General features: G+C 39.6%; 1 pseudogene; it reads right to left on the reverse strand.

The window, feature by feature from the left end:
- Nucleotides 1-10,787: 10,787 nt before the first annotated feature.
- LOC145280487 (U2 spliceosomal RNA) lies at nt 10,788-10,924 on the reverse strand (annotated as a pseudogene).
- Between the last annotated feature and the right edge of the window lie 4,810 nt (nt 10,925-15,734).

Raw genomic sequence — 15,734 nt, forward strand, 5'->3', positions numbered from 1 at the left:
CGCCTGACTGAATGCAAAATGGTAATGCTTTTCGTTTTTTGCGTTTTATCAAGTTTGCTTTTCCTGGTTCGTTGAGTGTCAGGTAATTAGCGAGCTATCTTTTTATACGCTGTTCAGGGTATTCTTTTGATGACAAACCTGGTAATAATAATAATAATAATAATAATAATAATAATAATAATAATAATAATAATAATAATAAGAAGAAGAAGAAGAAGAAGAAGAAGAAGAAGAAGAAAAAGAAGAAGAAGAAGAAGAAGAATGAATGAATGAATGAATGGAAAGAAGAAGCACGGAAAGAAAAAGAAGAAGAAGAAGAAGAAGACGGGACGGAAGAAAAAGGGTCGTGGAACTAAGACTGTTAATAATAATTTTTATAATAGTAGCGATAAAGTTATTAATATTTTACATGATAATAATTAATGTAAATTTTATCCCATATTAATTCTCTTTTGCTTTGACTAAACATAATTTGAACCTAGAGTGCAAACAAATCATACTTAATGTGAAATGGTCAATCTCTAAGATGGTTAAGACCTATAAGCCAAGTTCTTACATCAGCAATTGTAACACTTTCTGACAATGCTGATAACAAGGTAAAATAGTAAGCTATTCTGAGGAGTCTGCAAGTTTTGTCTACTTTAGAACTACAGCGGGGATATTGGGGAAAAAATCGGAGACGCTGCCGCGCAACTATAAATTCAGTCTGTCTTTGCTTAAGCGGAAAAGGATCTTAGAATTAATGATTATAGTTAAAACAGATTGATATCTTTTCGACGACATGTGTCAGGTTTGTTGAGATTGCAGAGCTATGAAGTTCAAGTGAATCAGGAGAGTAGAACAGATGGACAGTGTGATGGAGCGGAGTTACTGACTCCTAGAGATATAGCAATGCAAGGCTTTCTTTTGTGATCTCCAAACATAGTAAGTATGAATAATTAGATACTAATTGATGGGGTCGATTGCTAGGATATACAAAGAGTTTAACTGTTAGTAACACGCATAGAAGAAAAGAGAGATTCAGGAAAACAATCAGGTTTACACAAGTGTCGTCGAGTTATGCGATGGGAAGAAGAGTCCTCTGATTACTAAAGCAAAATCCTTCTAAGACGAAACAACCGATACCAATTGTAGGAAGTAAAATATACATTCACAGATAAATCCCATGAAATGAATGTGGTTCTAGCCTAAATAAACCATGGAATATCATTGAAAAGACCGGATTGTGCAGGCCTGGAATTAATGGAGATCGTTCGAAGACTAACTGAAATGGCAAACATCTGAATTGCCTCTGACTTTTCCCTATCCTGGAGGGGGATCTAGGTATTTAAACTTGTAAATAAACTGAAAAGGGTGTAGAAAAAATGTAATTACATTTAAAAAAAAATGAACAGTGTTGAATAATAGGTCGCGCGACCGATGGGTTGCTGGTCGTGGTGCTGCGTTTGTGCAATTGGTATCGAAATAAAATATTTGATAGCAGATTTTAAATGTCAAAACATTTACGGGACATCTATTTAAGAAAGATAAATAACTTAATAAATAAAACAAAATTTACAGAAAGATTATTATACTAAGTGTTTAGAAATTGTTTTTCATGAACAATAATAAGTTGCATCGTTTTTTTTTTACATGGAGATTCACCAGTTATCAAGGGCCAATGGCCACTCGGGGATAAGGGTTATTATGTGTACAATAACCAAAGGGAGTGTGTAGCAATAGTATTGGAGAATTGGTAACGTGTCATTACTTAGGGGGGGGCGTTTCATCAGGAATTTTTTGTGTTGGACTTGAAGACATCCAGGTTGAAGTCGGGAGGGAAACACGCAAGCGAAACAGGGTTCAACAGGCGTGCAGTTCTAAGAAAGAAGCTTTGTTCATGGTATCTACGTTTTGATTTAAGCACAGATAGGGAGTGGGGAAATTATTGACGGTGCTTTCAGCTAGTCGGGTGTTTTTTAAAAAAAGATGCGAGAGGGGGACCAGAGAATGGAGCTCAGACGAGAATTGCCATGGAAATAGCGATAGAACAATGACAGGTTCGCTACGTCTCTTCTGTGGGAAAGAGGTTGCAGGGTAGGGAAAAGGGCATCCCCCACCAAGCCACGGAGTCTATTTTGTACTCTGTCAAGGCAGGATAGGCTGTTTGTAGCAGCTCCTGCCCAGATGTGGCAGCAGTATTTCATCCTTTGACGTACTTGGCTCTTATATATAGTAAGAATTGCATCATTAGTGAGATATCCTCTGGAGCGGTAGAAGGATTACACCATTTTCCCAGCGACCTTGGCGACAGACTTGATGTATGTGTTCAATTTCAGATCAGGGGTAAATGTCAAACCATGCATTTCAATTTATGCCAATTTATGGGGATCAGCGCGTTTATGATGTAGAGATAGGAGCTTGGTCTTAGATGCATTAAAGGAAACCAGCCACCTCTTTCCGCACTGTACCACGCGCTAAAGATCAGAGGAGAGAGAATCAGAGAGAATATTATCATTCACGGCCTTTGATGTGTTGCCGTAGATGGTCGTGTCATCAGCATAGATGTCAACGAATGATTTAAGTATGTATTTTGGGAGATTATTGATGTAGATCAGGAAGAGAGTTGGGTCCAGTTTGGACCCCTGAGGGACTCCAGCATTAATACTGTGGGCCGCTGATTTCTGCCCATCAACCACTACTCTTATGAGCCTATCTGAGAGAAATGACTTAATGATCGAGAAAACATTTCCAGTTATACCGTAGCTGGAAATCTTGTGTAGTAGGCCTTTATGCCAAACCTTTTCGAAGGCCTTCGATATGTCAAGAGCAATTACCCTAGAAATGAAGCCTTTGTCGAGAGATTTGCTAATCCTATGAGATATAACCGTTAGCATATCTGCTGTAGATCTAGCAGAGCGGAACCCATATTGCGTGTCGTAAGAAGGTTATTTCTGCTGAGGTGGTTGATTACTTCTCTATGTATTGTGGATTCCAGCAACTTACTCATAACACACAGGAGACATATTCGTCTGTGCTGAGAGGGGATGACTTATCACCTGAATTCTTAAATACAGGGCATACTGATGAGGTTTTCCATGGTATTGGATGCACTTCTCTTTAAGGCAACGTTTAAACAGTTTCGTAAGTATGGGGGGCAAGTTCTGGTTGTAATTTTTTAACACTATAATTGGAATACCGTCGGAACCAGTTGCCTTACTGGAGTCAAGGTTCTTGATTAGCTTGGCGACCTTACGCACAGATATTTGTATGCTGCATAGCGTGTTGTCTGTTATAGGAGGGAATGTGGGGAGTTGATCGCCTTCGTCACATAGGGTAGAATTTGCCGCAAAGTTCTTGTCAAATAGTTTGGCCTTGTCAGATGGAGTCGAGATTACCTCTGGTCCATTGATAATGGTTGGGATAGAATGCACGTTTCTGTTCAGGATCCTATTTGCTATTTGCCAGAACTGGTGGCAACCAAGCCGCTGCTCAGCTACTTTGGATTTAACGGATTGAGCATATAGTTCTCTTGCATTTTTTATTACTCTTTTACAGTGGTGGCCGGCGGTCCTGAAATCAGCTTTTTGTTTCAGTGCATCTATTACGTTGCTAGCTACGGCAAAAGTGATTTCTGTGTGCGATGGCAGCAGCACATTCAGGGGAGAACCATGGCTGGCTGTTAGGTTTTTGTTGGAATTTTTTGGATAGTATGAATTGGTCTATGCCTACCAGTAACCATTCGGTCAGGTATGATACTATAGAGGACACCTCCTTTTTAAACATGGAATTGAGAGGTAGATCAGATATGAATGTACGGAAACTATCCCAGTCCGCCATAGAGTATCGCTATACAGTACGGTGGAGAGGTACGTCTGTAGATTTATTATATTTCATTTTTATCTTAACTGATACTACGCAGTGGTCGGAGGATCCCAGAAGAGATAGAACGGAACATGAGCATAGCTCAGGGGAAGTGGATAGAAAAAGGTCTAGGAGGCTTGCGAACTGACCGGTTGTATCGGGCACACGGGTCGGCTCGCGGACAATCTGAGTGAGGTCATAGGCAATGGCAAAATCATGACAGAACCTCCCCTAATCATCAGTCTTATTTGAGTGCGTCAGCCATTCCACATTATGGACATTGAAGTCACAGCGAATGCGAATGTTAGCCGAGGGATGAGCTGACAGGATGTGGTCAATTTTTTCTGATATACTCTTAAAGACAGTAACTCAGCTGTTGTGGGGGCGATAGAGGGCAAATATAAATGCGTTGGTGTAAGCAAGTGCAACCCGGAAACACATATAAGGTAGATTAGAGTCTTCCTTGGAGATATCCCTGCCACATGTTGTCATCTTTAATGTAGACACATATTCCATTCCCGTGGCCATCTTGGGGGTCAGATATAGATGTTAGGTTACAGTATACTTTAATTTTGAACTCATCTAGGGAGGTGTTCGGCCCTATTCCAATTTCGCTTAGAAAGAATATGTCATGTTTCGTCTCCTGTAATTGGGTTTCAACCTCTAGAAGGTTACAACGTAGACCCCTGATGTTGGAGAAGGAGACACGGTAGCAGGGGTCCACGTAGGAGGATGGGGTTCTAGGTTTATTCGTGTTTTCTTTTTTCGATTGTCTAGCCTTGATTTTAACATAAGTGACTTCCGGTGGTCGTAACAGCAAAGACGGGACATTTTTCCCCGTTCTTTTCCTCCTTTGCGGTACGGGTTCGAGCCTGCCTTCCCACTAATCCTTTTTTTTTTTTTTTTGCTCAACACACACCTCCAAACACCCGGGCAACGCTGGGCTAAAATGCTAGTATATATATATATATATATATATATATATATATATATATATATATATATATATATGTAAAATTGTCTGAGTAATTTGGTAGAGACCGCAGAGGTCAATGGTTTTTAACTTTGCCCCCTATTATGACCTCTAAATGACCCCTTAACATTTATTGTTTATGCTCAAATAAAGTTAGTAACTTAGATCCATATCCAAGCAACCTATATCTAAAATTTCAAGTGTTTAGACCCAAAATTGGCGGAGGAGTTTGGTAGAGTTCTCAAAGGTCAAATCGTTGAACTTTGACACCTGTAACGGCCAAATTCCTGGTTGAGAACGGATTAAAGAGATTTTCCCAAATCTCTGTACTCGGTATAACAAATTTAGAGTCTGTAGACTGAAAACTTACAGAGTTATTGCGTGAGGAAATGTACACAGACATACACACACACCGAGAATACACGTTCACTTTTATAGATATACAAGCATTTCAGCGTCAGACAAGGCCAAACTATTTGCAAAGAACTTTGCAGCTAATTCGACACTATGCAACGAAGGCCATCAACTCCCCATATTTCCTCCTATAACACAGAACAAGCTAGGTCACATACAAATATCCGTGCATGAGGTCGTCAAGCTAATAAAGAACCTAGATTCCAGTAAAGCAACTGGCCCTGATGGCATCCCAATTATAGTGTTAAAAAAGCTTCAACCAGAACTTGCTCCCATACTTACGAAACTATTTAAGCGCTGCCTTAAGGAGAAGTGCTTTCCGACTCCCTGGAAGACCTCATCAGTTTGCCCTGTATTTAAGAATTCAGGTTATAAGTCATCTCCCACTCAATACAGACCTATAAGTCTCCTGTGTGTTATGAGTAAGTTGCTGGAATCCATATTAAATAGAGAACTAATAAACCACCCCAGCAGGAATAACCTTCTTTGTGACACACAATATGGTTTCCGCTCTGCAAGATCTACCGCAGATGTGCTGACGGTTATATCCCATAGGATTCTCTTGACAAAGGCTTCCTTTCTAGGGCAATTGCTCTTGACATATCAAAGGCCTTCGACAAGGTATGGCACAAGGGTCAACTTCACAAGATTTCCAGCTACGGTATAACTGGAAATGTTTTCTCAATCATTAAATCATTTCTCTCCGATAGGCTCATAAGAGTAGTGGTTGATGGACAAACATCGGAGGCCTGCAATATAAATGCTGGAGTCCCTCAGGGGTCAATCCTGGGCCCAACTCTCTTCCTGATCTACATCAATGACCTCCCTAAACACATACTTAAATCATTCGTTGACATCTATGCTGATGACACGACCATCTACGGCAACACATCAAAGGCTGTAAATGACAAAGTTCTCTCTGATTCTCTCTCCTCTGATCTTGAGCGCGTGGTTCAGTGGGGGAACATGTGGCTGGTTACCTTTAATGCATCACAAAACCAAACTCCTACCCTTACATCATCAACGCTCTGATCCCCAGCTGGCATCAATTGTGATGTATGGCTCTCGTCTCGGTGAGGCCCCGTGTTTTGACAAACTTCTGGGTTTGACCTTTACTCCTGATCTGAAATGGAACACGTGCATCAAGTCTGTTGCCAAGGTCGCTGGAAAGATGGTGGGATCCTTCTACCGCTCCAGAAGATATCTCACTACTGATGCAATTCTCTATCTATATAAAAGCCAAGTACGTCCAAGGATGGAATACTATTTCCATATCCGGGCAGGAGCTGCTAAAAACAGCCTATCCTGCCTTGACAGAGTACAAAATAGACTTCGTGGCTTAGTGGGGATGCCCTTTTCTCTACCCTGTAACCTCTCTCCCACAGAAGAGACTTTGCGAGCCTGTCCTTGTTTTATCGTTATTTCCATGGCAGATGCTCGTCTGAACTCCAATCTCTGCCCCCCCCCTCGCCAATCTTTCACGAAAAACACCCGTCTAGCTGAATCCACTGTGAAAAATTTCCCCCACTCTATATCTTTGCCTAAATCAAAACGCGGATTCCATGAACAAAGCTTCTTTGTTAGAACTGCACGCCTGTGGAACTCAGTTCCGTCTGCCTGCTTCCCTCCGGACTACAACTTGGATGTGTTCAAGTCCAATGTTAACAAATTCCTAATTAACCGCCCCCTTAAGTAAACACTTCATCAAATCTCCACACTAACGTAATGTACTTGCAATAACCCTTATCCCTTAGTGGCTTCCGGGCCTTGATAAGTGGTGATCACTGTGTAATATATATATATATATATATATATATATATATATATATATATATATATATATATATATATATATGGTGTTTAAAACGTTGTAAAATTAATTAGACATTGTCTAATCTCTTGTTCTGTATGCATACATATGTGGGTGTACACACTGCGGATCTAAAATTTAAGACCACTAAAAATCTTTTAAAAAGACACACTTTTTTAAAGGATAAAATTTAAACTCTTCCGACTTAAGGTTACCAATTCTACTATCTAAAAGTTTATGGAAATAAAAAGCTATATTCCAAAGATTTATTTTTAAAGTTTCCATTTTTATTAAATTAGACTTTTTACGCATGATCAAAATTATAAGACCAGAGAAAAGTACTATTAAATTGTCCAAATACTCTATGAAAAGTGTATGAAAAAATTCAACAATCAAACTTAATAATGTGTTCTACCTCCACTGCTTTTGATGACTTCAAAAATTCTTTGGGGCATGCTAGAAATAAGGGTTTTCATTAAAGTGCGGGTGATCCTGGTTCAGTTTCTGAAGATGGCTTCACCAAGTTCATTTTTTGTTGAACATTATTTGCCATTTCGATAAACCTCTCTTGTTATCCATCCCCAAATATTTTCAATTGGGTCCAAGTCCGGTGAACATGCGGGGTGTCCCAAGAGATAGATTTCATTTTCTTGTAGAACACTCAAGATTCGTTTTGCAGTGTGGATTGCAACACTATCCTGTTGGAATAACTATCCATCCCCACACAAAGGATGACCCTCCATCATCAAAGTTTTTTTTGTAGTATGCTAACATAACCAGGTGCTGTCTGACGACCCTGTACCACCTAGAGCTCCATCGTCCCTTTGTAAGGAAAAGCAGGCCATACCATTATGGACCCTCTACCATTATGACGTGTAGAAAAAAATTCAAGGGTCATGTTTTTGTCATTCCAATATTGCTAGAAGCCATCAGAACTATCTAAATTGAATGTTTTCTCGTCAGAAAACAGGACTTCCATCCACTTCTGAACGTCCATAGTTTGGTATTCACGACCAAATCTTAAACTGTCCACTTTGTGACGTGGAAACAATCGAGGAATTTGTTTATGCTTTTTATTTACCATGTCTTTTTTGTTGTAAGTATTGTCTGATGGTTATTGGGCTGCAATAAGCATCTGCGACCGCCTTAATTTGACTAGAAGAAAGTCCTCTGTCATCCATAACAACCCGTCTGATTATCCTCAATGCATGAGGAATGGGGGGGGTACCTAAGGATTTTGCTTTGCCATAATTCTTTAGAAAGTTGCAAATAACAGTTTTACTGCGATTTACTTTAGCTGCTATCGCTCGCTGGGACTAACCTTGTTATGGACTCCTAGAATTCGAGAACACTCAATTTCGGTTAGTTTTCTTGCCTTATGCATGGTAACACCTTAACACAGTGATTGCTAATCTCTAACTGAACTAACATCATTAGAATTACCATAAATCTTACAATGTATGCCATTGGTCTTATAATTGTGATCATGTGTAAAAAGTCTAATTTAATAAAAATGCAAATTTTTAAATAACATTTTCGGAACTTACCTTTTTGTTTCCATAACCTTTTAGATTGTCGTAACCTTAAGTCAGAAGAGTTTAAAATCTATCGTTAAAAAAGGTTTCTTTTTATAGATTTTTAAGTAGTCTTAAATTTTTGTTCAGCAGTGTGTGTATATATATATATGAACAGAGAGAGATAGACAGACATACATACAGAGAGAGACAGAGAAAGTGAGAGACAGACAGACAGAGAGCTTGTCTGCCGCCTTGATATGATACTTGCTCTATGTATATGAAAACATTATGTCAGAAGTTTTGGGGATAGCTCAGGGTTATTTAAAAAATTTAGATATAAAATTCCTCTAGTTTGCAGCTTAGTAATAAGAATCATTGCGCAAGGTTGTGATAAAAGTAATATATTTAGACACGTTAATAAGGAATTTACTCAGTATTCGAACGCTCTTAACAATATCAACTTAATCAATATATATATCCAAAACTACATTCGTAATCTATAATATATATATATATATATTTTTATTATTATTATTACATTTTAACCCAAAACAAGGCAAATTGCCACTTTGGTGTAGGGGGCTACTATCAGGGGAAACAACTACTGGGGTACTATGTAGGGATTTGGGCAGCAAGGTGCCGGTTCACGTTACACTTGAACTTCTGCACGTCAGTACTGTTGGGGAAGCAGGGACCTGGAATGGAATTCCAGAGTCTAGCCGTTCTGGGGAAGAAACTATTGGAGTAAAAAGATATTTTACATCTAGGGATCTCTACAGTGTGGGGGTGGGATTTAGCAGCCTGTCGGTTTTGTCGAGGGTGCTCACGTCGTGGGGGCACAAGTGATTGCAGTTCGTCAGAGCATTCACCACTAAAATACTTGTAGAAAAGGCAGAGGGATGCAACATTTCGTCGATGGGACAGAGGCTGAAGCTTAGATGCGAGTTCAGGGCCTATCAGGTTTGCGACTCTCTTTTGAACCTTGTCAAGGAGCGAGAGACTAGTAGCAGATGCACCAGCCCAGATGTGGCAGCAATACTCCATACATGGGCGAATGGTGGCCTTATAGAGGTACAGGATACTTTCGGGTGTTAGTAGTTTTCTAGCACGGTAGAGAGAGCCCACCTTTCTTGCAGCGGCCCTGGCAATGCCTTCAATGTAATTGTTCCAACTCATGTTTCCTGTGAACGTTAGGCCAAGGAGTTTGAAAGATGGACTCTCAGATAAAGAGTCGTTGGCCATTGCTATGGGTGGTAGAGAGGGTTTCTTGTAATTATTGAATGAAACTAGCTTAGTCTTGGCAGCATTGAACGCGACCAACCACTTTTGTCCCCATTCCACTACAGATTGGAGGTCTTCCTCTAGTGTTTCTGCCATTTCTTTAGAAATGTGTTCATTCGTCTTCCTGTCGTGCCTGCCATAGAGTGTAGTGTCATCAGCATATATACCCATCTCAGAGGCAATGTTGTCGGGGAGGTCATTTATGAATATCAGGAACAATAGAGGTCCAAGGATAGAACCCTGGGGCACCCCCGCATTTATATCATATTGTGTAGATGTACGACCGTCGAGGACAACCTGGATCTTTCTCTTATCTAAGAAGGATTTAATTATGTTAAGTATTCTACCAGTGATACCGTATGATCTGATTTTACTGAGGAGACCCTCATGCCATACCCTGTCAAAAGCCTGAGATATATCTAGAGCTACCACTCTGCCCTCCCCCGCTTTGTCCAGTGAACGGTATATACGTTCAGAGATCACAGTTAGGATGTCTGCTGTGGAACGGGCTTGTCTAAATCCATAAAAACATACCCTGCGTTTCTATTTGTATATATATTGATTATTATATATTTTTAAAACTATTACATTTAAAGATATGACGAGTAAATAACACTGTGAATATATATATATTAATGAGGCTAGTAATAACAAAGAAGGACGACATAATTTAACAAGGCTGATAGCCATTAGTCGCGTGTGAATGAATGAATGCGTCAATGTAGGATTGACATGAAATTCTTAAAGATAAACTAAAATGACCGAAAAATGGGCTGAAATGACTTAAATTAAATAAAAAATAAATGACTTAGAATGACTTAATGAACTTAAGGATGAATTGAATGATCTTAAGAATGACTTGAACATTTAAAAAAATTACTGGAATTCTTCAAAAACAACTTGAATGATCTGGAGAATGATTGAATGGCCTTGAGACTGGCTGGTTGTAAATAGGTAATCATTTTACATTAAATTAATACATAAAAGTGGTCTCCCACTTTATATCACAAAGTTACAAACATAAGTACAGTATGTAGTAAGAACAGATACTACACTTTGATCTTGGCCAAAAGGCCAAGAAAAGTTGTGTTTATTTGCTTCCCCACAGAGCAAATTAGGCACAAGGCCGATTTTTAATGTGAGGAGTGAAGAGGAAATGGGGACCAACTCCCCGGGGAGTAGGGGAGCTGGATAGTGACAATTGGTATGAAGGGTTGCCCCTACATTGACCAAGGTCGTATAAGTGGGATTACTCCCACATATGATCTTTGCTTGCAGTATCTGCCGGAACAGATTTGATTTTGGACAAAAGTCCAAGAAAAGCTTAAAAAGCTAAGAACAGCATGTATTAACAACATACCTTTAATCTTAACAAAAAAGGCTTAGCACAAAAGTCTTACAGACAGACCGATAGACCGACAGACCGACGGACCGACGGACCGACCGACGGATCGACGGAGTGAATTATGGAGTCGCTTCCATGCGACTAATAATATGAATAATTAATTACTCTACAACAAAAACAAATAAAAAAACAGATAATAACACCGAAACATTTTTATTCTTGTGTTGTAGGGATGTGATGTTTGATTAAAACTGTTAAATAGTTTATATATATAATATTTCGTTTAAAAACTGACGATCGCGGAACTAACAGAACGATTATTTTGAATTCACGAAATCAAATTGATTCAGCAATTGCAAGAGATAAATTAACTTACTAGCAAAATAATTTTCGAAACGAAAAACTTAAAACTATTTATATTGATTTAAAAATGTTATGTATTTTACACACACACAAACACCCCCATATATATATATACGTATATATATATACATATATACATATACATATATATATATATATATATATATATATATATATATATATATATATATAGTGTAATGGAATAGTTCGCAAGAATCAAAGATCTAGTTTTTTTTCCATTTTTGTATAAAACCATATATTTATATTTTTTTAGTACACTTTATATGCTCTGGATTCACAAAAATATTCATTGAGCTTAGACTTTTTGCTAATATTAAATAAATTGAATCCATTAACACCGTATACACTAACTAATTAACATAGAAATATATTATTAATAATGTAGTGGGTGTATATATATATGTAGATATCTATATATATTTAGTGTATATTAATATTAGCGTATATATATATATATATATATATATATATATATATAAGTGAACGTGGCTGTGTATCTGTGTACATTTCCCTACGCAATAACTTTTTTATTATTTTTTTTATTACATTTTCACCCCAAACAAGGCAAATTGCCACTTTGGTGTAGGGGGCTACTATCAGGAGGCTAATGGGGCGATAATTTCATTGGTCTGTCCTTTCGCCAGAATTCTTGAATACTGGTACAACAGAAGCAGTTTTCCAACAGCCCGGAAAGCAAGCTTCATTAAGACATTTGTTGTAGAGTTTGGAGAGAGCTGGAGCTTCTTCGGCTGAGCACTTTTTTAATAGCACAGCTGGGATAAGATCGGGTCCACATGCTTTTGATGTGTCAAGGTTTTTTATGATAGCATGCACCTGAGCAGGGGTGATTTTCAGATCGTCTAGTGTGGCGTCTGTCCGCATAGGAATGTCTGGTAGGGGGTGGTTGGAAGGGTCCAGTGTGGAGTTTGAGGCAAACCGACTGGCAAGCATGTTAGCCTTGTCGGTTGCTGAGGAGACAACCTCGTGATTGTTGGTTAGTGGGGGAATTGTTGATTGCCCATTATTTACTACACTGTTGTAGATTTTCCAGAAGTCTCGAGTTCCTAGTTTTTGTGCTTCGATGCGCTTTTTAGTGGTTTCCGTAAATTCTCTCTTAGCTGTCGCTATTTCTTTCTTAACGTTATTTCTAGCTTCTATATACTTCAGTCTGTTTGAACTGGACTTATGTCGGTTAAACCTACGGTATGCATGCTGCTTTTGAGTAATGGCAGTTGCACAAGTCGACGTAACCCATTGGGGAGAGTGGGGCTTACTATAAAATTTCCGCATGGGAACATGCGCTTCGATTGCAGTTTTGAACCAGTCAGTGGTCTCGTTTGCACATTGTTCAGCAGGGAGAGAGAAAATATTTTTCCATGGAGCATCTCTAATTAGTTCCCTGATGGCTTCCCAGTCAGCCTTATTATAATATCTCGTTGTTTTGAGCACTGGCTCTTCAGTTTTGGGTCTAGAGTTTAGGGCGATTTCAACCATTATCACTGCATGATCAGCGTTCCCGAGTGGGCTGTGGGCCTTCGTTATGCAGTCATCGGGAACTGTGGTCAAAAACAGATCTAGAAGTGATGCGTGTTGTTCTTCCTTGTCAGGGAAACGGGTTGGAAACGTAACAATTTGTGATAGGGAGTGAGATATAGCGAAGCTATGGGTTGTGCTGCCCGCTGCATCTGTGTAAGTAGAGAATCCAAGCCAGTTTTTGTGGTGGACATTAAAGTCACCAAACACATGTATTTGTGCGCTAGTGTCGAGGGACAGTGCCGTGTCTATGTTGTCAGATACTTTGTTTATTTTGGAGCAGTCCTGAGTCGAGGGAGAGCGGTAGAGAAAATAATAGTAGCTAATACTGTGTTGCACGTTTAGTCTAAAGCACATAAAGGCTTGATCATCTGTTTCTAGGTTTGTTTCTCTAGTCAAGGGAAGGGTATTACGAATGTAAACACCAAGTCCGTGCATATGTCTGTCAGAGTCCTTACGGCAGAGTGGGAGATATCCAGGCATGTTAAAGTAGTTAGAGGGAATGGAGGAGTGTAGGTTAGTCTCACTTAGTGCTAAGATATCCGGGGTATTTGTTAAGAGAAATGCTTCAACATCAGCTAAGATAGTTCTAAGCCCACGGATATTTGTGAATGAGAGCCTCAAGGGAGGAGGCAAGTTGAATTTGTTTGTCCCTAATCCTGGTTTAAGCTTATTTTTAGATTGTACTGTCGTCATATTTTTTTTAAGAGTTTCGGTAAGGGGGAGCTAAACAAGAGGTTATGCGGAGCTTCAGACATGCATCACAAGTAGACCATCAGCTGACCTTTCTCCAATTAGGATTGTGGCCTCAGGAAATCCCACCGGGGATGAGTGCAGGGTCCCTTTCCATGCGCGTCATGGCACTGCAAACAACCCGATATTATTCAACTGTTGATGGAGCAGCCGCTCTAAGCGCTACCAAAGAGTTAGGGCTCCTGTACTACCAGTCGGGAACAGCAGCCAGGAACTGTCAATCCGGTACCCTCAACCCTTTAGAAGAAGGTCAACCCAATCTAATCGCTCAGGCATATCTTATACTCAAGCACTCCCAAATGTTCAGTTTTAGGGGTGGGGCATGCTGGGAATGGGGAAGAACGGCGTTCATTGCCCTAGCCAGGAAACAAGATCTACCGCTGGGTGTTTCTGTCGAATCACTGAGATAGTGTCTCTGCGCTTGACTAATAGGCAAAGAAGGAGTATGGAAGCCGGGCGATAGACAGAGCCTATCTACTCCTTAAGCAATTTAGGTTTGCAAACCGGTGAATTTGTTTGAGTCACCAGCTCTAGGAAGGTTGTCATCCAAGACTGAAGAGGCCTCTCTCCCCTTTGGTTTAGTTTAAGAGTTTTCCTTCTCCTAGACGGATGATCTGGGAAGACCTACTGGGTCCGTCAGCCCTGAGAGGGTTTTCTCCGCGCCTAGGTTCTAATCCAGGTATTTCTGCGACCCCGCGTTGTTAGTGTTACTGGGTTAGTTTGTGGGGGATTATATCTCTACTGATTAGTTACACTCCTCAAAGTGATTTAGGGACATGCTATTTACTTGTTAATGGATAAAGGGGGTGGGTGAAGTTCATGCAGTGTAAGCGTCTATGTTTGTAAGAGGGCTTGTTAGGGAGGAGATAATGTGATTTTAGTCTTACCCTTTTTTATTTTATTAATGTTAGCTTAGGTCTAGTATAGTGTTACAATATGAGTAGGTATTAAGAATTGAGCTACGAGTTGTGCCCGAGCTATTTTAGATGATAGGAGGGTTAAGATGTACGTGCAATATAGCATGGATAAGACAGCAAGTTTTGAGTCATGCGTAATTAGGTGAATAGATATATGGGCAGGTTTTCAGTAGGTGCGGATAGAGTTGAAGTTGTAGTTTTTTTTATAGTAAGAGTCATGGGGCGTTTTGCATAACAAGGAGTGTCGTTTCAATAACGTAATTAATCGTTGCAAAACTCGAGGAGACAGTTGTGTAGTGCATATCGCTTTGTTTCTGAGTACTTTGGCTGTTAAGTACCTGCCTTTGTGTGCATAGGCTGTTAAGTCCCTTACTGGATAGGAATGAGCTGTAATGCATGCCTTAGAGGTAGAAATGTATAGATGTTTAGTGATGGCTATTAAAACAGTTTGCATGTGAGGGATTAGGGGCTGGAAGTTAGCGATTCCACTACAGATGCGGAGCAATGTAGGAGTTTAGTGGCGGATAGGTTGGAAGGAGTAGATTGTTAGCGTTCAAGAGAAGAGGGGTTATTTATTTACAGATGAATTTCCATTAGGGTTTTTGAGTTACAGGTAAGGTTTAGTTTGAAGAAGGGAGGATTTTTTTTTTTTATGCATGCAGGTAAGACAAACGCAATCGTCTTGGAGGTAAAATGTATAAGATTTCGTAGCTAGCTATTAGGTTTTTCCCTCCCAGTTATAGGGACAGCTAGTTCGTTGGGATTTGGAATTGTAGTCATTAAGGTCAGGCGCAGGGTGTTGCATCTATTCAGAAAATTAGCCCTAGTATCACAGCTGGGATTATGCATATTGCAGTTACAAATATAGTGCCAGTCTAATTATGAGGCACGTGCAGTGGTTTGGTATGGTATGGGTATCATGGAGGACACTTAAATACAAGCAAGCATACGGTGATTGCATATA

Source organism: Euprymna scolopes, chromosome 7, assembly GCF_053919585.1.
Source record: "Euprymna scolopes isolate OS-2025 chromosome 7, ASM5391958v1, whole genome shotgun sequence".
Taxonomy (NCBI): domain Eukaryota; kingdom Metazoa; phylum Mollusca; class Cephalopoda; order Sepiida; family Sepiolidae; genus Euprymna; species Euprymna scolopes.